The following is a 24,416-nucleotide window of genomic DNA, read 5'->3' on the forward strand; positions in this document are numbered from 1 at the left end:
GCAACAGGCCCAATCCTCACTGTTTGTGTCCGATCCCTCAATAAGTCTTTAATCGAGTCACAGATGGTAGAAGAAAGGTCTAGTTCCATCAGCTTTTGATAAGAATGTCTGGAAGGATGGTATTAAAAGCCAAGCTTTAATCAATAAACAACATTCTAACATGAAATTCTAACATAATTCCCCAGTCTCTCCAGATGACTCGCTGCAAGGTGAAAGGCTTCATCTGTTGACCTGTTACTCCTATTGGTGAACTGATGTTTATCAAAATCCAGTGGAAAACATGTCCTAAGGTGTTGAAGGACTAATCTCTCGAAGCATTTCATCACTACAGGTGTCAATGCAATAGGTCTGTAGTCATTTAGGCAGTTAGTTGCTGTTTTCTTTGGGACTGGGACAATGGTGGCTGCTTTCAAACATGATGGAACACAAGCCGTTTGCAGAGAGATGTTAAAAATCCTTGTCAGGACCCCTGCTAGCTGATTGGCACAATTTTTTACCACTATCCCCAGCACCCCATCTGGACCAGCAGCTTTACTGGGATTCACCGCCCTCAATGCAGCTTTCACTTGATGGTCATATAGAATAAGTGGCTGAGAGTTTGTAGGCTGGCGGCAGGAGCTATGATACCTGATCTTTTTACCTCATAGTGGGCGAAGAATATGTTCAGCTCCTCTGCCAACAAATCATCGGCCTTAACCGTGTTCCTCGTATTGCCCTTATAGTTGGTTAGATGCTGCAGTCCCTGCCACACTTGTTTCGTGTTGTTAACGGCTAGGCAATTCTCCACCTTAAGCTTATATTGTTGTTTTGCCGCCTTAATGCCTTTCCTGAGCTTTGTTCTTGCCCCTCTGTATATATCTATGTTCCCTGCCTTGAAGGCAGTATCCCGAGCTTTCAGTATCCCAACCTTACTTCAGGTTTGCAGTTCCCATAGACTCTAATGCACCTCTCCATTGTTACATTATCAGTGCACACTTTAACGTAAGAAAGTACAGCGTCTGTGTATTTGTGCAGATTTTGATGTTCAAACACGCTCCAATCAGTACTTTCAAAACAATCCTAGAGCTGACTGAAAGCGCCCTCTGGCCAGATTCTGTTTTTTATAACTGGCTGAATTCTTCTCCTAAGAGAGATATACTTTGGACATAAAAAAGTGAAGAATGGTCAGATGAACCTACGTGAGGGAGGGAAATTGCCCTGTATGCCTGCTTCAGATTGGAATACACACAGTCCAAAATATTCTTCCCTCTAGTGGCAAGATTCACATACTGTTCAAACTTAGGAAAAACTGTCTTCAGGCAGGCCTGATTGAAATCCCCTGCCACAACAAGAACGCCCTCTGGATGGATTTGCTGCTGCCTAGGTATGACGTCTTAGGTATGACAACAACAACAAAGGTATAACGTCATATAGTTTAGAAAATGCTGCTCTGACATTAGCATCAGGTGGAATGTAAGCGGCTATGATAATTATCACAGTTACTTCTCTAGGCAGATTTAATGGCCTACATGTTGCTGTTGTTGTTGTTTAGTCGTTTAGTTGTGTCCGACTCTTCTTTTTTTTTAAAATAATTTTTATTAACTGGCCAATCACATCAAATTAAATCACATCACATAAATTCCAAATTACAAAGCCAATTTTTTAAATTTTGTTGGGGGAACCCATACTTCAAGATCCAAAGGGGGATTCAGATCATCTTCTTATTACTGCGTTAATGTCCAAATCAGTCCCAATCAGTCCAAAGAAAATTCATAATTCTATTCAGTCTTATCTTGGTGTTTCCACATCATATCTTGTTCATATAATTTCTATTTTTCCTTTACGATCTCTTCTGTTAGTCTCTTAAGCCAATAAGCAAAATAATAATCCTGTGTGGATTTCCCGTTCCTCCACTAAGTCCAGATGGTTTCCATATATCTCCTTCGTAGATAACATCGCTCTTCCCATCATAAATTTGGCATTTGTCGCTCTTAAGTCCCACCGAGACGTATGTAAACAACTCTATTTCTCTCTTTCTCCTCCCAGACCTAAGAGCTCCAACAATGCCTCCCAAAATGGCGACGGCATTTTTAACTGCGTCATTCCAAAACTCTTAGCTTTCCAGCTTCATCTTGAAACATTGCTTTGGTTCGAAAGTTTATCTCCACACAGCCTTAAATCCACAGCTTAAGTCCTTAGTTCCTGACTCATTTGGGGAGGGGATTCTTGTTAAATCACATAATGAAAGGGAGGTGTTTTTTCCCCTCCCCCCTCAAGTCAGTTGTGTCCGACTCTTCGTGGCCCCCTGGACCAAAGCACGCCAGGCACTTCTGTCTTCCACTGCCTCCCGCAGTTTAGTCAAACTCATGCTGGTAGCTTCGACAACACTGTCCAACCATCTCGTCCTCTGTCGTCCCCTTCTCCTTGTGCCCTCCATCTTTCCCAACAACAGGGTCTTTTCCAGGGAGACTTCTCTTCTCATGAGGTGGCCAAAGTATTGGAGTCTCAGCTTCAGGATCTGTCCTTCCAGTGAACACTCAGGGCTGATTTCCTTAAGAATGGATAGGTTTGATCTTCTTGCAGTCCATGGGACTCTCAAGAGTCTCCTCCAGCACCATAATTCAAAAGCATCAATTCTTCGGCGATCAGCCTTCTTTATGGTCCAGCTCTCACTTCCATACATCACTACTGGGAAAACCATAGCTTTAACTGTATGGACCTTTGTTGACAAGGTGATGTCTCTGCTTTTTAAGATGCTGTCTAGGTTTGTCATTGCTTTTCTCCCAAAAAGCAGGGGTCTTTTAATTTCGTGGCTGCTGTCACCATCTGCAGTGATCATGGAGCCCAAGAAAGTAAAACCTCTCACTGCCTCCATTTCTTCCCCTTCTATTTGCCAGGAGGTGATGGGACCAGTGGCCATGATCTTTGTTTTTTTGATGTTGAGCTTCAAACCATATTTTGCGCTCTCCTCTTTCACCCTCATTAAAAGGTTCTTTAATTCCTCCTCAATTTCTGCCATCAAGGTTGTGTCATCTGCATATCTGAGGCTGTTGATATTTCTTCTGGCAATCTTAATTCCGGCTAGGGATTCATCCAGCCCAGCCTTTCGCATGATGAATTCTGCATATAAGTTAAATAAGCAGGGAGACAATATACAGCCTTGTACTCCTTTCCCAATTTTGAACCAATCAGTTGTTCCATATCCAGTTCTAACTGTAGCTTCTTGTCCCACATAGAGATTTCTCAGGAGACAGATGAGGTGATCAGGCACTCCCATTTCTTTAAGAACTTGCCATAGTTTGCTGTGGTCGACACAGTCAAAGGCTTTTGCATAGTCAATGAAGCAGAAGTAGATGTCTTTCTGGAACTCTCTAGCTTTCTCCATAATACAGCGCATGTTTGCAATTTGGTCTCTGGTTCCTCTGCCTCTTCTAAATCCAGCTTGCACTTCTGGGAGTTCTCGGTCCACATACTGCTTGAGCCTACCTTGTAGAATTTTAAGCATAACCTTGCTAGGGTGTGAAATGAGTACAGTTCTGTGGTAGTTGGAGCATTCTTTGGCACTGCCCTTCTTTGGGATTGGGATGTAGACTGATCTTCTCCAATCCTCTGGCCACTGCTGAGTTTTCCAAACTTGCTGGCATATTGAGTGTAGCACCTTAACAGCATCATCTTTTAAAATTTTAAATAGTTCAGCTGGGATATCATCACTTCCACTGGCCTTGTTATTAGCAGTGCTTTCTAAGGCCCATTTGACTTCACTCTCCAAGATGTCTGGCTCAAGGTCAGCAACCACACTACCTGGGGTATACGAGACATCCATTTCTTTCTGGTATAGTTCCTCTGTGTATTCTTGCTGCCTCTTCTTGATGTCTTCTGCTTCTGTTAGGTCCTTTCCACTTTTGTCTTTTATTATGGTATTCTTTGTATGAAATGTTCCTTTCATATCTCCAATTTTCTTGAAAAGATCTCTGGTTTTTCCCATTCTATTGTTTTCCTCTATTTCTTTGCATTGCTCATTTAAGAAGGCCTTCTTGTCTCTCCTTGCTATTTTTTGGAAATCTGCATTCAATTTCCTGTATCTTTCACTATCTCCCTAGCATTTTGCTTGCCTTCTCTCCCCCGCTATTTGTAAGGCCTCGTTGGACAGCCACTTTGCTTTCTTGCATTTCCTTTTCATTGGGATGGTTTTCGTTGCTGCCTCCTGTATAATGTTACAAGCCTCCATCCATAGTTCTTCAGGCACCAAATCTAAATCCTTAAACCTGTTCCTCACTTCCACTGTGTATTCATAAGGGATTTGATTTAGATTGCATCTTACCGGCCCAGTGGTTTTTCCTACTTTCTTCAGTTTAAGCCTGAATTTTTCTATAAGAAGCTGATGATCTGAGCCACAGTCAGCTCCAGGTCTTGTTTTTGCTGACTGTATAGAGCTTCACCATCTTTGGCTGCAGAGAATATAATCAATCTGATTTCGATGCTGCCCATCTGGTGATGTCCATGTGTAGAGTCGTCTCTTGTCTTGTTGGAAAAGATTGTTTGTGATGACCAGCTTGTTCTCTTGACAGAACTCTATTAGCCTTTGCCCTGCTTCGTTTTGATCTCCAAGGCCAAACTCGCCAGTTGTTCCTTTTATCTCTTGATTCCCTACTTTAGCATTCCAATCCCCTATGATGAAAAGAACATCCTTCTTTGGTGTCACTTCTATAAGGTGTTGTAAGTCTTCATAGAATTGGTCAATTTCAGTTTCTTCAGCTCCAGTAGTTGGTGCATAAACTTGGATTACTGTGATGTTAAAAGGTCTGCCTTGGATTCGTATCGAGATCATTCTATCATTTTTGAGATTGCATCCCAGTACAGCTCTCGCCACTCTTTTGTTAACTATGAGGGCCGCTCCATTTCTTTTATGGGATTCTTGCCCACAGTAGTAGATATGATGGTCATCCGAACTGAATTCGCCCATTCCTCTCCATTTTAGTTCACTGATGCCCAGGATGTCAATATTTATTCTTGCCATCTCATTTTTGACCACATCCAACTTACCAAGGTTCATGGTTCTTACATTCCAGGTTCCTATGCAATATTTTTCTTTACAACATTGGACTTTCCTTTCGCTTCCAGGCATATCCTCAACTGAGCGTCCTTTCGGCTTTGGCCCAGCGGCTTCATCAGCTCTGAATCTACTTGTACTTGTCCTCCGCTCTTCCCCAGTAGCATGTTGGACGCCTTCCGACCTGAGGGGCTCATCTTCCAGCGTCATAACTTTTATATGTCTGTTGTCTTTGTCCATTGAGTTTTCTTGGCAGGGATACTGGAGTGGCTTGCCGGTTCCTCCTCCAGGTGGATCACGTTTGGTCAAAACTCTCCACTATGACCTGTCCATCTTGGGTGCCCTGCTCGACATAGTTCATAGCTTCTCTGAGTTATTCAGAGCTTCTCCCCGCCGCCAGCCCCGCAAGCTCCGGGGACAGCGGGGAGGCGCAGCGCGTCTTCCTGCTGTCCGCGGACCTGGACTGCAGGCGGGCGGCGGGGAGAAGAGCGCTTCTCCCCACCGCCAGCCCCGCAAGCTCCGGGGACAGCTGGGAGGCGCAGCGCGTCTTCCCGCTGTCCCCGGACCTGGACTGCAGGCGGGCGGCGGGGAGAAGAGCGCTTCTCCCCGCTGCCTGCCCGGCAAGCTCCGGGGACAGCTGGGAGGCGCAGCACGTCTTCCCGCTGTCCCCGGACCTGGACTGCAGGCGGGCGGCGGGGAGAAGAGCGCTTCTCCCCGCTGCCTGCCCGGCAAGCTCCGGGGACAGCTGGGAGGCGCAGCACGTCTTCCCGCTGTCCCCGGACCTGTTCTGCAGGCGGGCGGTGGGGAGAAGAGAGCTTCTCCCCGCTGCCTGCCCCGCAAGCTCCGGGGACAGCTGGGAGGCGCAGTGCGTCTTCCCGCTGTCCCCGGACCTGGTCTGCAGGCGGGCAGCGGGGAGAAGAGCGCTTCTCCCCGCTGCCTGCCCGGCAAGCTCCGGGGACAGCGGGGAGGCGCAGCGCGTCTTCCCGCTGTCCCTGGACCTGGTCTGCAGGCGGGCGGCGGGGAGAAGAGCGCTTCTCCCCGCTGCCTGCCCCGCAAGCTCTGGGGACAGCTGGGAGGCACAGTGCGTCTCCCCGCTGCCGGCCCCACAAGCGCCTGGGGGGGAAATAATTTTTTTTTCTTTATTTCCCCCCCAAAAAACTTGGTGCGTCCTATGGGCCGGTGCGTCCTATGGGGCGAAAAATACGGTACATGTCAAATTCCCAGTCACAGCACTCATAGAAAAAATAAAGAGCACTTCATACCAGACTTCACACATGCTACCTCTCCAGGTAGGGGGGAAATTGTGTTTCTAAAGCAGCTCTTGCACACATTTCGAGTTTGTATGTAAAAGCTTCAAGCTTGCCACCCTGAAATATAATCAGTTTGCCATCTTTCTTTAATTCAGCACATAATCAAAAAAGCCCAGTGAAGGCACCAGAAATCAACAGTTTGAAAGTTTCCTTTATAAAAGAGACATCAGGAACAAGAGCAAACAGAAACATGCAGATTAGACCTCTTACCTGCTAATCCAATTGTCAGTAGACCGTTAACTAGAAAGAAAAAGAGTAGCTATTAGAGATCCATTATTCCAAAATTATCAGAAGTACACTATAGTATTAGTAAATTAGTATATAAACAAAATTATGTAGTATATAAACATATGTAAACATATGAATTTATATTATATATATATTATTAATAAATATAGTATATAAACAATTGGATAGAAATGAAGCTGGCGGCATTACATGCTATTGATTTCAATAGAAACTCATTATTAGTTTGTCTCCTTGATTTCAGTGCAAACTTATGTAAAGGATATATGTTCAATGTATATAAAATATTATGTGGTGGTTTGCATTTGCAAAGTGTCTGCTTTTTTCAGAGAACTGTAGCAAGTGCAAAAGGTACTTGTGCAGCTAAAGCTGCAAAATGTTTACCTAATGAACTTTCTTATCCAAATGGCTCTCTGGGACCAGAGGGAGAATAGTACTTGGACTCTGCCCATGGTCCCACTACCCTAACACAATGCGTTCCTTGGAAATTGTTCATTAGTCCAGCATTCACACAAAGAGTCAACTATTTCTATGATTCCTACGGGAACATTTCTAATCCATGATTTGTCCAATCTCTCTCCTGCCTCCCTCCATGGTTTCTTCTTGAAATAGCTGCAGCCAACCAGCAAAAGAGAGATAAAGGAAAAGCTGATTTGTCGGATCTCTCTCCCAGCCCTACATGGTTTCTGCCCTAATATGGCTGCTGCAAACCAGCAAAGCTCAAGCAAGCAAGCAAGGAAGGAAGGAAGTGGGCAAACTGGCTGTTTGGATATCTGATTGTGCAAAGTGTATAGTGAGGTCGGGGCATGATTCTTTATTTTTTGATTAGTGAATTTTCACATAGTGAGCAAGCAGATTGAAGGACTTGCATGAATTAACAAGCAAGAACCTTAAAAAAGCTGAACTGCATTCCTAGTTGTTTAACAGTAATGTGTTGATTTGAATTTACAACTGTTTTGCTAACAAGTCTAAAGACAGTTTACTCTGGAACTCTTTCTTGGTGTAGAGATCTCCTTGATTCTGACTCTGAACAAGGTCCCCAATTCATTAGGCCCCTTTCAGACATTGGGTACCACATGCGCAGCAGCCTTGGGGCAGTGGGGCAGAGGGTCAGCCAAATCCCACCAATGGTGCCATCACCCACCATGGAGAGCCAAGAATGCTGCCAGCTTGGAGCTCCCCACACCCAAGTGCTCAGGAAAATCTGTCAAAATCTTTCTACAATTTCTACTTTTAGTTAAGTATTTTTATTTACTTACTTGATTGGGGGGGAGCTCTCCCCCAGCCCTGCCCTGGCTACACCCATACCCAGGCCTGAGTATGCTCCTTTTAAGACTTCCCTCTGCAGCAAGGTGGGTAGTGAAATATACTACTTTTGGGTGCTCCTGTTGGCCAATCAGGTTGTTGCATTCTAGGATCCTACCAGCCTATTTTTCTAGGATTCAAGCTCAGTACATAACAGAGGGGAAGTCAGACGAGGAGGGATTTAAGATTTAAGCTGGTGCTGAGACTCTTGCAATACTCTCCCTCCAGGGACCTGACAGTCCTGTATCTAGTCAGCATTTTGCTCCACAACTGGACCTGCTTGTGCCCGTACACCATCCACCCTGTCCCTCTGGGAATCTCAAGCACGACTCAAAATCTGCTTGCCTGGAGGATTCCCAGCTGTTTCCATGCTTAATGGTGTACCACAAACACACACGTGGCTCCCTCTATGCTCTTGCTGCAATGCAGGTGGGAGCAATAAACAATGATTCCTGGCCTAACCTTATATCCAAAAACATTTCAGTGATTTGTTTTGTTCCTAACAAGCCACAAGGTAAAGCCAATGTTTGTTCTTGACTTCCCAACTGCAGTTTGCTTGAGTGAAATAAATTATGAGTTCCCAGCTCTGATGTACTATAAAGCAAAATATTTACTGTTGTGTGTGAATGGGACCAATAAGTTATCTGAAACTTTATTTTTAAAAAACATCTTGCCCTCACCCTCTCCGCCTTCAAATAAGATATGAAAAATATAAATTTAGGAAGCTGTTGTCTGCCTAGCTCAGTATGGCCTGCACTGAGGGGCAGCATCTCTCCAGCACTGCAGGCGACCATTTCCCCCAGCACTGCTTGGAGATGTCCAGGGTGGATCCAAAGCTTCCTCAGCATGCAAAGCAGAGGCTCTTCCAAGGAGCTACAGCCCCTCCCGCTTCCCATAAGGAAAGGGCACTTCTGCCTGCCAGAAATATTTAGCTGTAACTGTATAACAAAAGCCATAGAACTTGTAATTTGATTTGGCATGATGCGTTCAGGTCTCTAGGAAACACTTTCCCCTGGTTGGGTGGTAGCAAAGTAGTACAGAAAGAGCCTGAAGGGAAACATTTTTTTGGATCTGCTTAATAAAATCAGATAATAATCAGCATCAAGACCTTCAGATCTGTTAGAAATATTCCACTTGGAGCTTGTGACACCATAATGAGTCCCGGAGTTGACCAGAATGTTAAAAAAGGGAAAGCAAAGTTATTTCCTCAGCCCTAGGTATGATTTTCCAAAGCAGTTCTGTCCAAATATTCCAGTGTAAATTGATTCCATTAAATTCAACTGAATTAAGTATCGCTAAAGATTAAAATGTAGTAACATGTGCTGGAAATTTCAGTAGCAATCTACTTGCTAAATGATCATAATAAAGTTCAAGCTTCTTAATTAAAGTGCTAATTTTAACAATAGCAATTTGAATTTACGTGCCAGATGTCTCTTTAATTGACACTGCTGCACGAGAGCATTTAACATCCCCCCTAGATAGGCATGGAAACTGAAGCAGATGCTCCTTACAGAAAGCTGAAGCCAAAGGAGTAGCACAATTTTAAGCAAGTAGGGGAAGCCCACAGCTGACAGGCAGCACACTTAGGGAGACACATCCGAGGTGTGGATGAGCCTCTTAAATAGGTTGACAGCTTCCTTTGAGCAGCTAGCCCCAATTCTGATGAGTCCAATTCTTAAGGCGATCCAGCCTGTTTCAGAGCCACTGGCCCAGTGGAGCAGAGGAAGTGGAAGTCCATGAACTTCATCTGACAGCACAAGGGCTGCCATCATGGGCTCCTCTGGTGCTGGGATTCCTGAGGAGGCAGGCATGTCAAACTGGCTCAAAGGGCACATTCTGCTCCAAGTCTGACATATCTTCTGAATCCATGACCTGAGCACAAGGAGTCAGAGCCCTAGACATGACCCAGGGATGATAGGAGTTGTAGTCCAACAATATGAGGAGGGTCACACAGGTTAACCACACTACCTCTAAATCTTGGCAGTCAGGAGCAGGGGATCCTATGCACACAGCTTGGCTTGATGTGGAAAACTAAACTGAGGTAAAAAGTAAAAGGTAAAGGACCCCGTACGGGTATGTCTAGTCAACGGCAATTATGGGGTGTGGTGCTCATCTCGCTTTTCAGACCAAGGGAGCTGGCGTTTGTCCACAGACAGCTTTCCGGATCATGTGGCCAGCAGGTCTAAACCACCACTGGAGCACAGAGGACCGTGACAAAAGCCAGAGCGCACGGAAACACCATTTACCTTCCCACTGCAATGGTACTTATTTATCTACTTACACTGATGTGCTTTCGAACTGCTAGGTTGGCAGGAGCTGGGGGAAAACAACGGGAGCTCACCCCATCAAGCAGATTCAAACCACCAACCTTCTGATCAGCGAGCCCAAGAGGCTCAGTGGTTTAGACCACAGCGCCACCCACGTCCCCTTACACTTCTTATCCCCTGCAAGAGAATAATAAGATGTGGGGATTGGACAGCCAGATAGAGGCTGGTGAATGGAGCAGGGCCAGGGAATGGGAGGTGGAAATGAGAAAGCAAGATGAGGGCGGAAACAATGAGAAGATATTCTCAGGGGCGGAACCTGGGAGCATGTATGTGTAAACCAACAGAGAAATCAAGTAAATAAAGGTTTGGGGACAGGACACATCTTGTTGGAGGCAGAGCTGATGGCCCTTCTCCCTTATGCATCTGATGTGCTCATGAGATCTCCATAGCCCTTCCTCCCCTACTGCCCCCTTTCCCACCATCAGGGAGGTGAAAAAGAAGGCCAGAACAACTTGTTACTCAGAAACGTTGCAGACTGAACCCAAATACACAATTTATCCTATTCAAAGTCAGGGGGAAGAAAAAATGGTGGATTGTCTGTCCATGTGTGATTTGTCTTGATAGCAGGTAGTTCCAGCATAATATAGCATTTTATTCAATGCACTTCATCCATTACCTTGGTAATTTTTACAAGAACCCAGTGAGCTAGATGTTCAGTATTATCCTCACTGTGTGCAGAGCAGGTGAGGGGTGGGGCAGAGAGAACAATGGCTTACCAAAGGCCCCCTAAGGTTTGCCATACGTCAGGAAAATTCCTGACATGTCCTGGTTTTCTGGTGTAAAAATGGTGTTGAGGGAATTTTGTTGAATTGCCAAAATGTCAGGGAAGCCCCGACAGAAAAAGCAGTGGAAACAATTTTGGCAGTTTCAAAAACAAAAAACAAAAAACAAAAACCCCTCAACTTTGTGGGTGTCAGGAATTTTACTATTTGAAATGTGGCAACCCTACCCAAGGAGATCTCAGTAGGAGTGGGTCAACTTTTCCATTCACAATTTCAGCCACTGTATGACCTAGCATAGGTCTTTGAGGAACATGAAGGAAATTTAAAAAGAATGGCAGCTAGTGAGCCACATCACCAAGTGCCAGGGATTTGTGTATTAACAAATGGGTGTGTCACAAATGACTTGTACAGACACGCATGCCTTATCTTTGAAAAGTCACATATACTACAATACTTCAGGTAATATTTGCCACATGTGCAGAACCTTCAAGTGTCCCGATTTAATTGGGACACCCCAAATTTACAGAAGCTGCCCTGGCTTCTGATACCAATCCGGGATGCCCCAATTTTCCCAGAGGCCACTCCAGGCCACACCACTTCTCCTGACGCAACATGGCCTGGCACAAGCTTCCTGGAGGATGCTCTAGGCCAGGCAGCCTCTACCAAAGCCACATGGCCTGGTGTGATCTGCTGGAGGCCACTCTAGGTTGCGCAGCGTCTCATGGAGGCCACTTCAGGAGGATAAAGACAGCAAAGGTAAGAGGAGGGAGGTAGGGAGGGCAGGCGAGGAAGTGGTCAGTGAAGATAGGTGGTGGTGGGTTGCCCTGAATTTTTGTCACAAAAGGCTGGAGGGTATACATGCGTGCTGCAGACCTGGTTAGTCCTGGAAATGGAAGCACTAAAAATAAAGTTAAAATCAAAGTCCTCATTTTTTTAAGAGGCACACAAACTAAAATAATTATGTCAACAAAACAAACACAATAAAAAAGATACCCATTTCTGTCTAGTTTGGAAGGTTCTTTTTTGTTCCATTACTCATTGCCCACTTTAGGAGCAAAGTAGCCTGCAGTGGGAAAATAGGGAGAACAATCATAACATGATGTGAAAAGAACAGAGGAAATGAGGTAAGTGAAGTTAACAGGGGAAACAAAAGCACTGCACAAAGCAAGGATGCATGTTGTAAACGGAAGCCCTCACAAATCTACGGGAGTGAAAAAAATGACTGGCACCAATAAGAGTAGCTAATGTGGGGAAAACAAAAAGATGGATTAACAGGACAAATTGGGGCTGGGAAGCAAGCCTAGGATGTACTTCCTTGTCCATTCTCTCAGAAATAGAGCCCTGCCTGACTGTAAAAAAGCATTGCTGCTTGCCCACATTGGTTTGCCTGGATAACTTCCAATATCTGGATCTATTTTTCCTAAGTGAAGATGCCAACAGCATTCCCATTGGCCATCAAGCTTTCCAAGCTGACCTGGGGGGGGGGGGAGCGTGCACTCTCGTCTTTAAGGAGGCTGATTTCAAAAATCTTAAAGAGCTACAGGGTGATATCCCATGGTCAGAAATACTCAAAGAGAATGTAGTCCAGGATAGATAGGAGTTTCTTAAATGTATAATATTGAAAGCATAAATGCAGACAATTCCAACAAAAAAGAAAAGTGAGGGGCACCCTTGAAAATTGCATAAGAAGCTTACAGATGAGCTGAAATTTAAGAAAGGCATATATAAGAAACGGAAGAAAGGGGAAATCACAAAGGAGGAATATACACAAGTAGCCAACAGTTGCAGGGTAAAGGTCAGGCAGGCTAAAGCGCAGAATGAGCTCAGGCTTGCAAAAGAGGTTAAAACTGATAAAAAATGTTTCTTCAGCTATGTTTGAAGCAAGAGAAAGAAAAAGCAAGTACCTTGGTTGTCAAACGCCTTGGTACTCAGACGTTTTGGCTCCCGAACGCCGCAAACCCAGAAGTGAGTGTTCCTATTTGTGAATGTTTTTTGGAAGCCGAATGTCTGGTGTGGCTTCCGCGGCTTCCGACTGAGTTCAGGAAGCTCCTGCAGCCAATCAGAAGATGCACCTTCGTTTTCTAATGTTTTCGGAAGTCAAACGGACTTCCGGAATGGATTCCGTTCGAAAACCAAGGTACAACTGTAGGAGATTCCTTTGAATGGAGAAGATGGAGAAATGCTATTGGGTGACAGAGAGAAGGCAGAGCTGCTCACCACCTACTTGTCTTCACCCAAAAGCGAAGCAGTGCTCAACCTGGTAAAAACAACATAAATGAAGCAAGGAGAGAGCTGCAGCTCAAGATAGGAAAAGGGGTGGCCTGAGAACACCAGGCTAGTTTAATTGAACTCAAATCTCCAGGGCAAATGATGTCCCCATCTTCAAAAGGGAAAAACAGAAGACCTAGGTAACTACATCAATTCCAGTAAAGTTCCTAGAACAGATAAATAAAGTCTGTGAGCACTTAGAAAAGGATGCTGTGATTACTAAGATCCAACATGGGTTTCTCGAAAACAAGCCAAGCCAGGCAAATCTCTTTTTTCTTTTCAATGCAGTTACAAGCTTGGTGGATCAGCAGAATACTGTGGACTCAGTGTATCTTGATTTCAGTAAGGCTTCTGACAAACTCTTCCATGATATTTTTGTGAGGAAGCTGGTATGTGGTATGTGGGCTAAATGAGGTAACTGTAAGGTGGATTTGAAACTGGTTGGCTAACCAAACCCAAAGACTACTCATTAATGGTTCCTTATCATCCTGGAAAAAAGTGACAAGTGGGGTCCCTGGGCCCGTTGTTGTTCAATGTCTTTATAAATGACTTGGGTGAAGGAACTGAGGAGATGCTTGTCACATTTGCAGATGACACCAAACTGGGAGGGATAGTGGTGAGAAAAATGCACTCTGCATCTGCTCAGGGATACTTTAGTCTATTAAAATGAGTCATTGGCACTGAGCCTGCTGAGCTGCAGCATAGTTTAAGCTACACTAAAAGCAATTCAAAACATAAAATCCCTGACAAATTGGATACTGAATTCACTGTTCCAGTAAGAACACTAAACTGAAGAGAGCTAATTCAGCATCAATAGCAGTGCTTCATAATGTACTTTTAGGAATTCTTATAATGTGTGCAGGATTTCATAGAACACCACTCTTGGGTCAAGCAGGCTTTGGCCTGTTCAAATTTATCAATGGCCTTCTGGGAGCGAGAGGCTGCTCCTGTGTCCTTTAGAGAGAGAAATGCCTTGTAGGCTTGAGCTCACTCTACCCTGCAAGTATTTGGGTGCTGTTAATTGTACTCACAGCACACTTTGATCCGTCCGGACTTTATAGGTTTGGGTCAGTAGCTGAAACCCCAGGGCCAAATCCAGCTCCTAAGAAGTACCCACTGGCCCCTAGCTGCCAAATCTAAGGTCAAGTAGTGGATGGAGGGTGCTGTGGCTTTGGCACGGGGGCTTGCTCACTTTCCATTTTTAGGAGGGCAACCTTCCCCAATCTGGTGTCTTCCAGATGTAATAGACTACAATTTCCATAAGACCAAGCCAGAATGGCCAAATAATTTGGAGGGAAAGGCTGGCACAGGTGATGCGGGCCAACCACAGACACACACTCATTGCTCAAGGCAGCACTTTCACTAAACTCGTTGCCAAGCAAAATGACAGATGATCAGAATGGAGGTGAGAGGTGTGTGATGCTGCTTTGAGGCTGGAGACTGAGAACCCTATTAAACTTTGTCAACAATACAGTCCTACATGTTTGTTGTGTTGCTTGGTTAATTTTGGGGGGGTGGGGGGTGTCACTCTACACAATACATAGGAACAAACTTGGATTTCCTGTGTGTTCACTTTCCTGTGAGCTGCACCTAATTGTGTGTCTCTGGTGAGTATACCTGCATGATGCACATACTTCAGACACATTTGTCTCATTCATGTTGCATTTTGTAGGTTTGTGACTAAGATTTGTATTTATTTTTAGTGTATGAAATGGCCCAGGGTGAGGAAGAAATTGGCCAAGCACAACTGCTTTGCAATTATTCTTTTTAAACTATTCCTAGTCAACGTTGGATCCCCCCCCCCAAATGGATGTACACATTTGCGTATGATTTTTGTGTGTGTGTTTTAAAAAGAAATGGCAAGGAAATATTAGCATTATTGTATATATGTCCAAACCAGCACAAATGTGTTTGCACCATTTATAATGAAAATTTTGTTTTTAATTTTTAATTTTATTTAGGTCTGCATCTCTAGTCATCAGTTGTGCAAGAGAGCAGCCCATGGGAAGCGTTTAGGTGGAACAAAGATCTCTCACTAATTGATAATAGAGGAGAGAGAAGAAGAGAAGATTTTATTTTTAAAAAAAGAAACAGGATTGAACAGTCTCGGTTCCCCAGAGATACTTATCTCACTTGTGGAGCAGATGTTTGCTTTCAAAGGAAGTGGGGGGGGGGAGAGGAAGGGGAAAGAGTTGTAAGCAAATCCCTGCCCTTAGAGAGATGACCCGCCATGAAGACAAATAAAGCACTTCTTCTGGCTTTCATTAGGACTTATTTACTATGAAAAAAGCCAAGTCAAAAACAGCCACCAGTGACCAGCTTGCCTACGAAAATAGATGCAGAAATAATTATGAAGGCAATTGGACAAGTTTCTAATTTAAAGGTAGCTAGAATTCATAAGAATAATTACAGTGGTACCTCGGGTTACATACGCTTCAGGTTACAGACTCCGCTAACCCAGAAATATTAGCTTGAGTTAAGAACTTTGCTTCAGGATGAGAACAGAAATCGTGCAGCGGTGGCGCAGTGGCAGCAGGAGGCTCCATCAGCTAAAGTGGTGCTTCAGGTTAAGAACAGTTTCAGGTTAAGAACAGACCTCCAGAACAAATTAAGTTCTTAACCCGAGGTACCACTGTATGTTTCAGCTAACCCAGATGATAAAACAACCAGAACTTGTACTCAGCTTCCACCCAAAGGAGCCATTTCACATTACAGTTGGGGGGCGGCATTTAAAGCAAGACATTAAAACACACAGCTAAATGTAATGTGTAAATATTACAGAAACAAATGTCATGGAGCGGCAATAAGTGCCACCATCCTGCTTAGGGTTCACACCCGGGCCAACCTAAGTTTGTCTTTCTGCAATGTTTAAAATGGCCCTAAATAGGCAGCCCTGCACACACACACACCCTTTACCAATTCCCAAGTCTGGCACAAGATTAAATGAGATAAACATTGTAAAGCCCTTTGCGGGGGAGGCTTAAGATGTCTGCAGTGTGTGACTTCCAGTGCTAACTGCCATAGTGGAGGCACACCCGCATTTGCGGGGATCGCTTCACTGAGTATAAACAAGGATGATTGAGGGTAATTGTGCTTGCAAGCCTCCCCCAGGGTGGGGGGGGGGGAGCTACACTCGCAGTTCACCTGATACCTGGCTCTCAGTTCCAAACGGAATCCAGGAGGCAGGAGGTGCTGAGTTCAAGCGCTTTGCCTATCGGTAACCTTCCGACTCAGCCATTACGAGCAGAAGTTCTTCTGTAGTTTAAGATTTTGACTGATATCTACAGGCATGTTCTGGACCAAGGAGATAAACTGCTAAATAAATCAGCCACGGAGTGATAATGATTTGATTTGGAGAAAGGACTTTCTTTGGAGCATGTGAGTTTTGACTGGGGGTGGGCCTTCACTTTTTCTTTATATATACAACATGGTTGCAGCTTCAATGATTCAGCGACCCTCCCTGAATGTTAATTCTGTGTGAGAATGTTGATATGATTGACTGCACCAAATTTCCACTGGAACGCAATTAAAGTTAAGGCCCTTTGATCTACCGTAGCCCTGGAGGGGCATGCAAAAGTTCTAGAGACCTGAGTACTCTCCCAATACCAGCTTTCTGCTTTTGCAGTGAGTCCGCCTACAAACATCCCACTCTTGGAGAATGCAGGCTGCTAGAAACATTGCCAACAGAAGCAATTCGAGAAAAAAGCTGGAGAAGAGTGGGGGTGCATTGTATTTCTCGAAATACTTTATTATTGTTCTTCTAGCATGTAAGAAAACCATTTCCTATTCACCTCCATGCTGAGGTGCCAGCTTAAATAAAAGAGGGGATGCAGGTAAGCCTCGCCCCACATAACTGATCACAAGACACACCCTTTGAATGGCAATGCCCAACAACGGGGGGGGGCTGGCCCCCTCAAATATTTTATGGGGGAAGCGAAGAGACCTTGATCCCTAGGAGTTGGCTCCTATGCCCATGGAATTGCCTTGTTTCTTCAAACAAGATCAGAACATTCCCAGAGAGGAATTTTAAAGTACCCACAAGAGCAAACTCTTTGTTTTTCTTCGTTAGCAGGACTCCTGGAGAAGCCGTGCAATTCCGGGGAGAAGGGGAGGGATATTAACCATGAAATCGGCTACAAAAGAGAACCAGCATTCCTTTCATTGACAGGATGGCTGAAACGAATAGCAGCAGCATGTACTTACCCCACAGCGCAAAGAGAAGATGTTGCACCAGCCATAAAGCATGAATCTCCATCCTGAATCTTTCAAGAGCAATAAGCGCAGCCCGCAATTTTGGGGAGAAGCAGCACACATTGGGGATGAAAAGAGGCGGTTCTGGAGCAGCCCTTAATTCCTTTTACCAAGCCCCTTTTCTCACAGGGAGTCTGTTCTTCCTTCCACAACATCAAGTCCCGAGCAGCAACTTGGTGTTGGCGGCAGCTGGGCGAGGAGAGGGGGATCTTCCTTGCACAAAATCCCACCCTTCTGCTCCTCCCATCACCGAGATGGCAGCAGCAGCAGCAGCAGCAGCAGCAGCAGGAGCAGCAGGAGCCACTGCCCACCGTCTGCTCGCAATGGCTTTTCATCGCTGCTCTCTCCTCCCCCAGCCCCCAGGCTGCTTTAGCGGGAGAAGGATGAGGATGTCGCAGCTATTCTAGGATCCTCGGGTGGCGGGGGGAGGAAAATGCAGCTGGAAGCGGACCTCCCAGGCACAACCAGGAGAGATGTCCGCTCACGGGATGCGGAGATCTATCTATCTATCTATCTATCTATCTATCTATCTATCTATCTATCTATCATCTACACATGCAGCCAGAAAAGGACAGCAGGAGGAAGAAGAGAGCTGGGTGGCTCTTCCCTGTGAAGGGGTGTGCTCTCTCTCGTTCTCTTTCTCTCTCTCTTGGGCAAAGTACAGGGCAGTTGCAGTCGTCACAAGATAGCTCTCGGACAACTTTGTCATCTCAGGCGTGAGATGAACTTATCTCAATGTAGCTTGCCAGAGGACGAGGGTGGAGGTCTTCTGACAACATCGTGATTTATCACTGTGGGAGAGTTGGTATGCTAACACCTGTTTGCAACAAACCTGTTAGGGGCATTAAAGAATCAACTTCAAGGAGCATTTAAAATACTGTAGAGGGGTTGTTGTTGTTTTAAAAAGGGCTTGTCAGCACATTGATGAACAACACATATTGAGTAAAGGACTGTCCTTTTAAAAAATAGTTTCAGTCCAGTGACTAATATTTGGGCAGGGGTCAGAGGTGCCAAGGAAATCAATTTCCTGTGGATTTAAGAGCTGCAGTGAACATGATACAGAGACTTTGATTTCTGCAAGGGGCTTGCACTACCCCAGTATAATTTTTTTATTTCTTTGAATAGCTGAGATCTTGCCAGAAAACTGCCCTTCAAATTTCCCTGTTCTCTCCCTGTGGTTTTCCATTACAAGGGCTGTTGTTGATCTATTTTTTAAAAATGTACATGTTTGCAGTTTGGGTGAGGTTTGTATATGTTTTCATTGATGCGCCTTTTAAGACTGTTACATTTCCCACCATTGTTGTGCTATGAGAACTTCAGAGGGGGCAGTGCTTACTCAGGTTTAGTTTTGTCTGCAAATAAATTGCTGGAGGCATGTGGTGTTTTGCAGTGTTTGAGCTTATTTACAAATATACAGGCTGCACATAGGTGGCAGTGCTCTAACGTACACTCATGTCCATTGCCCCACATCAGGAAACTTCCCAACATTAACCACAAAGTAAGTTGGTCAGCCAGAGTCCTCATTAATTGAATCTGCCTTGCAGTGGACATTTGGAGAGAACAAAGGCAAGGGATCGCAACTGTGATTTTAATAACAGGACTCCCTGACTGGCCACACTACTAACCACACTTGTCTCAAAGGTGGTTGAATGAGCCTGAGCCCCATGTCCCCACCAGCTGTGACCTGCAACGCAAGCAGCTGCACTTGGCTGAGCACCCCGTGGCCAGGCCAGCACCCTGCTGCAGCTGCAGAGAACCACTGGTATGCCACTTTCCCTTTATTTTATTTTAAATGGAGCAGCTGCCACACTTCAAACAAAAAAGAAAGTAATGGCAGCAGCTACCCAGCCACGGCTGCCAGCACCTAGCAGTTGGGAGCATCAGAGCATGCAGGGCCTGCCTAAGACTGAGGCTGAACATGTGGAGAGATACCTTACCTGCTCCTGCCCAAAGTCTCACCCAGTCATGTGTCATGATTGTTGCTGAGACGTGTGGGACTTTGCCAAAGGGTTGGTGACATCTTGTGAAACTTTGGCAAAGCCTCATGGGATTTGGGCCAGCTTCTCTGAGGTGCCTGTGGCAAGTAGCAGCTGCCAAGGGGGCTGGCCCTAGGAGATTTTTTAAATATATGACACTATTGTATTACTCCTGAAAGAAGAACAAAGGATAATTATTTGCTTCTGGGCAGTCTGCTGTAGATCCCAAGTAAGAGGTAGAAGTGCTAGAGAGAGAATTTCCTTGAGAAGGAAGCCCTCACTGGCAGGGTCATCCCTGACTGAAAGTTCATGGTGGTTTATACTCTGGTGGTGAGTGCAGAGTTTACGGTGGTTGTTTTTGACCTAGCTTCCCTGGCAGAGGAAACAGGCAATGGGCTGGTAGTGAGGGAGAGCATCCCTATTGGGGCACTGCAGAAAGGGACTTTGTTATGAAAGGATTATATTAGGAAAGCGGGTGATACAGCTCCCATTCTGAGCCTCCAGAAAATGAACAGGGTGCTGGATGTGACATCAGTTGTCCACCATCCACACCAAATTGCCTATTAATTTTAAATAGCCACCAACCCTGTGGCTCTACTGAGAGATATACTTCTCCTCTGGCAGAATAGGAGGATCCTGGCAACTGTTGTAACCATAACTGGTATACACTTCAGGACAAGCTGAAGATGGGAAGGGGAGGTTAAGGACTTAGGGGGTACTCATGGGACATCAGATGACATCGAAGGGACAGTTGACGTTCAGTGGGTCTAGGAGGAGCGGTGACTTATTAGAACCAGATGTGCCCCTGTCCCCACAGAGACAGCGGACTTTCAGGTTGGGGGAACAGTGGGACTTGCACCCCAGGCAACTGAGGCAGGCAAGAGAATGCAGCTCGGCTCACTAGTGACCAGGTGGAGATCATGGGGATTTTTGGGTCTGGGAGGAGGTTGTGGTCATTTAGGCTAAGGGCAGGTGAGGATCACATGCCTTTGCAAGTGGGGAGGCATAGCTGCTCAGCTGGAGCAAACCCAGACACGTCCATCCAGATTGGAAGGATAAATGAGAAGCAAGCCAGAGACTCTGGGTCTACGCAGCTTTCTCCGTTGATGGTCCATGACTTGGCTGCTTTGGGGAACGCCACTTGACGATTACTTTGGGACTGACCACAGGTGTTCCAACCCTGGACCTTCTGCAGAGGTGTGATCCTGACCTTACAGTTTGACTTCAGACCTTGCTTGTTGTATTGGGCCTGGACTGTCTGACTACTCTCTGGTGTTGCACTTGGGACCGTGTGCACTATCAGGACTTGCCTCGGGGTACACCAGGGTTCAGGACATCCTTCTTCTTAACCTTGGTGCATCATCCTTTCCAGTGCTAAAGGATTAAAATGTGTTTGCTCCTTCCTCTCTTTTGTCTAATTAAAATGAAATATAAAAAATCCCAGCGTACATATGAACAGGGACTGTTTCTTCAGTCCCAAAAAATCAATGGAAGAAAGCTTAATAACCATAGGAGCCAACTCCTAGGGGCCAAGGCCCCTTGGGACCCCACATAAAATATTTGAGGGGGCTCCCCCCCCGTTGATGGGCATTGCCATTCAAGTAGTGTGTGCACACCATGTTTTGTGATTGATTATGCACGGCAGGGATTACCTGTCCCCCAATATTTTATTCAACTTGGAACCTGTTACGGAAATTACCGGGGGGTGGGCGGGCACATCTTTAAAGTTAAATATTACAAATATTATGCCTGAATGTATCCTTTCAACTTGACAGCTCAGGGAAGTTACCTAGCTTTAAAAATAATATAAAATCATCTCCTTTCCAGTTTCCTTCTTTCCAAAGCTATTTTCCCCTTGAAAAAGGACTCCAGGCAGTTCCCAGAGGTGACAATTGCTGGGCTCATTTTTAGCCAGAGGAAGCCAAATCTCATCACCTGACTCGCCTCAGGGTCCAGACAGGCAAAGGAACTTCTATTGTACTTTTGGGTGGTGGGTACTTAAGACATATTTGTCTATGCTAATCTTATACCTGAGTCTTGCCCTGCCATGTCTGCTTATGCTAATCTTGTACCAAGGACTTGTCTGGACATGTTTGCCAAGGTTAATCCCTCCCCTTTTGTGACATGTCAGTGATGTAGCAATGATGCTGTATGAACTGTATTCTGGGATATGGTGGGAAAGTTTTAAAAGTCTTTGTCACCCCATCCTCGGGGTTCTAATTTGATCTTTGAACCTATTGCGCAATAAACTCTGGTCTACAGCTATTTGCTCCGGTTGGTGGCTGGAATCCTTCCTTTATTCCGCAGGGACCCCCGGGCTCTGCCTGACGAGCTGGGTGACCAAGCAGCCTCGCACCTAGATTTTTCCGTAACAAACCCCTGTTAATAACTAATATTTAAGACAGAAATATTTAGATGTGATGCAACCATGTGGCTCTTACCCAATATTTTGACACCTAGTTACTGTATTTTTCGCTCTATTGGACGCACCGGACCATAGGACGCACCAGACCATAGGAGGGGGAGAACAGGAAAAAAAAAAATTTTTCTTGTTCTCCCCCTCTAAGTCAAGGTGCATTCTGTGCGTTCAAGGTGCGTTCACCTGAAGCCTCCGGAGCCCAGCAGGAGTTCCCGCTGGGCTCAGGAGGCTTTGGGTTCCTTTCCACCTGCTCTTTGGGGCTGGTGGGGGGAGCGCTGCTTTCCCCCACCGCCAGCCCCAAAGACCAGGTCGGGGAACAGCGGGAAGGCGGCACTCCGCCTCCCCACTGTCCCCCCAGCTTGTGGGGCTGGCGGTGGAGAGAAGTGCTGCTTTCCCCACCGCCAGCCTCCAAACCAGGTCGGGTTTGGAGGCTGCTATCCGCAACCCTGCAGAGCCCGGTGGGAACTCCCGCCGGGCTCCCAAGTCTTGCGGATAGCTTCCTCAAGCCTGGAGAGCGAGAGGGGTCGGTGCACACTGACCACTCTTGCTCTCCAGGCTTCAGCGAAAGCCTGCATTCGCTCCATAGGATGCACACACATTTCCCCTTCATTTTTGGAGGGGAATAAGTGCGTCCTATAGAGCGAAAAACACGGTATGCTTTTTCACCAGAATCTGTAGCTCTGTCAAAATCTCTTCCAAGAGAAGCTTTAAAGCAGGCATGTCCAACTGCCAGTAGCCTGCAATCTACTATCGAGTATCAAAAACTGGCAGCGATCTACCACACTCTCCCATTGTCATTCTTCAGCTGGGTATGCCCAGCCAGATGGGCGGGGTATAAATAATAAATTATTATGATGAGAAAAATAATAATAAATCATTACCCCCACATCAGCCCCTTCCCAGGGCCCTTGGCGCAGGCGGGAAGTCTACACACCCCGAAATGTCCAATCCCCCCTTTACCAGATGAAGAGTTCCGTGGGGAGGGGGACAGTGGCTTACTTTCAAGTAAACACAGCTAGACTGGACCTGGAAAGGTGGGGAAAGAACTAGGAGGAAGAGGGCATTTTCTTTCCACGGCAACGGGAGGGAGGGCGGAAAGCATCATTGTCTATCTCACGCTGCAGCCCCTGTATAGCCCGTGCGCCTCAACTTCACCTCCCAATAGTGCCTGCCCCCCCCCCCCACATCAAAGGGAGCCGCGCAGCTGATCCTGATCCCTCCTTCTTCCCACACGGCTCCTCCCCGCGCCTCCCTCCGTCTCCAGCAGCTGCCCCCTTCCACGATAGCAAAGCCACGCTAAGCCCGCCTCCCCTCTTCCAGAATAAAAATTATTTTCAAGACAATCCATCCCTGCCCCCCACCCAGGCCAAGATGTGTATCTGAGCTCTGAAAAGCACAATTTGCAGTTTTCCATTCTCCTGAAAATAAGCAGCAGGAGGATCACATCACCACCACGAAGACAGTTGCCTGTCATCAATGCTCCAACGCTGCCTTAGGCTTCTCCAGGCTTTTGCCATAGGTAATGGCTATACTCTCTTTCATGCATTTGGTGGCGCTTCCCCCGCACTGCTCACAAGACATAAAGGTTTCATCAAAAGCCACAGCAGTTGGCACTCTGGGACCTTGTGGGCAGGCAGAGCTGCCAGAAAATCTCTTACACAGAGGCTGGCAATAGCCAGGTCAGTGTCTTTGTCAATCCAGTCCTGCGTGTTCCTTCCAATTATTTCTTACACACTGATGTGTGTTTGGAAATATGCATTGGTACAAGTATTTGAAAGATTCCTAACGGCCCATAAGAAGTCCTAAAGTCTATGGGTTACCTTTACAGTTGGTTGAAACTCTATAACGTTTAAGGGAAGGGGAGGCCAGAGTATTGACTGGATTTTTTGATATTTTTTTTAATACACTTTGTATTACTGTCAGGAGTGAGCTGGTAATAAATCACACTGTGCAAGCTGGAGTTAACTCTTTGTGAGCAAGAAGACAATCTGCACAGACTTGGCAGGGTGCCAGGCCTAATGATTACAGCACCTCATTCCTGGTAGCTTTTGCCCCATGGATCAGTTGCCAAGACTGAAAGTCCTGGCCTCCTCACAGCCACCTAAGTCCCCTCCTCTCCATGGCTTTTTGCAAGCAATCAGACTGTGCCACACTAAAGACCCAATTCCTTCTCTGTAAAGTGCAGTGATCAATTGAATACATATGAAGTGAAACAACATTTTGGTATCCCAGTTCCAAACTGTACATCCCATTGAATTTGACTATGGGGTGCGGTGCTCATCTCGCTTTTCAGGCCAAGGGAGCAGGCATTTGTCCTCAGACAGCTTTTCCAGGTCATGCAGCCAGCATGACTATACTGCTTGTGGTGCAACCGAACACCGTGACGAAAGTCAGTGCACACAGAAACACTGTTTACCTTCCCAGAACGAGCACCCTGATCCTGCTAAGCCTGATGTGTGTGACCCAGGACTGCATCCAGGAGTGCTAACTTGAATAAAATATTGGGGGGTCCAGGTAAGCCCTGGCCTGCATAATCAATCACATGACACAACACACACACATA

The 24,416-nt window shown here is 45.8% G+C and overlaps 1 long non-coding RNA gene across 1 annotated transcript in view; it reads right to left on the minus strand.

The window, feature by feature from the left end:
- LOC310765895 overlaps nucleotides 1-22,205 on the minus strand; it is a 74,848-nt gene extending 52,643 nt beyond the window's left edge. The window contains exons 1-2 of the long non-coding RNA XR_014549854.1: nucleotides 17,411-22,205; nucleotides 6,550-6,579 (exon numbers count right to left, since the gene is read on the minus strand). This is a non-coding gene — a long non-coding RNA (uncharacterized lncRNA). The remainder of the gene's footprint in view (nucleotides 1-6,549; nucleotides 6,580-17,410) is intronic.
- Nucleotides 22,206-24,416: the final 2,211 nt, after the last annotated feature.

This window comes from Podarcis filfolensis (assembly GCF_964270895.1).
Source record: "Podarcis filfolensis genome assembly, chromosome: 6".
Taxonomy (NCBI): domain Eukaryota; kingdom Metazoa; phylum Chordata; class Lepidosauria; order Squamata; family Lacertidae; genus Podarcis; species Podarcis filfolensis.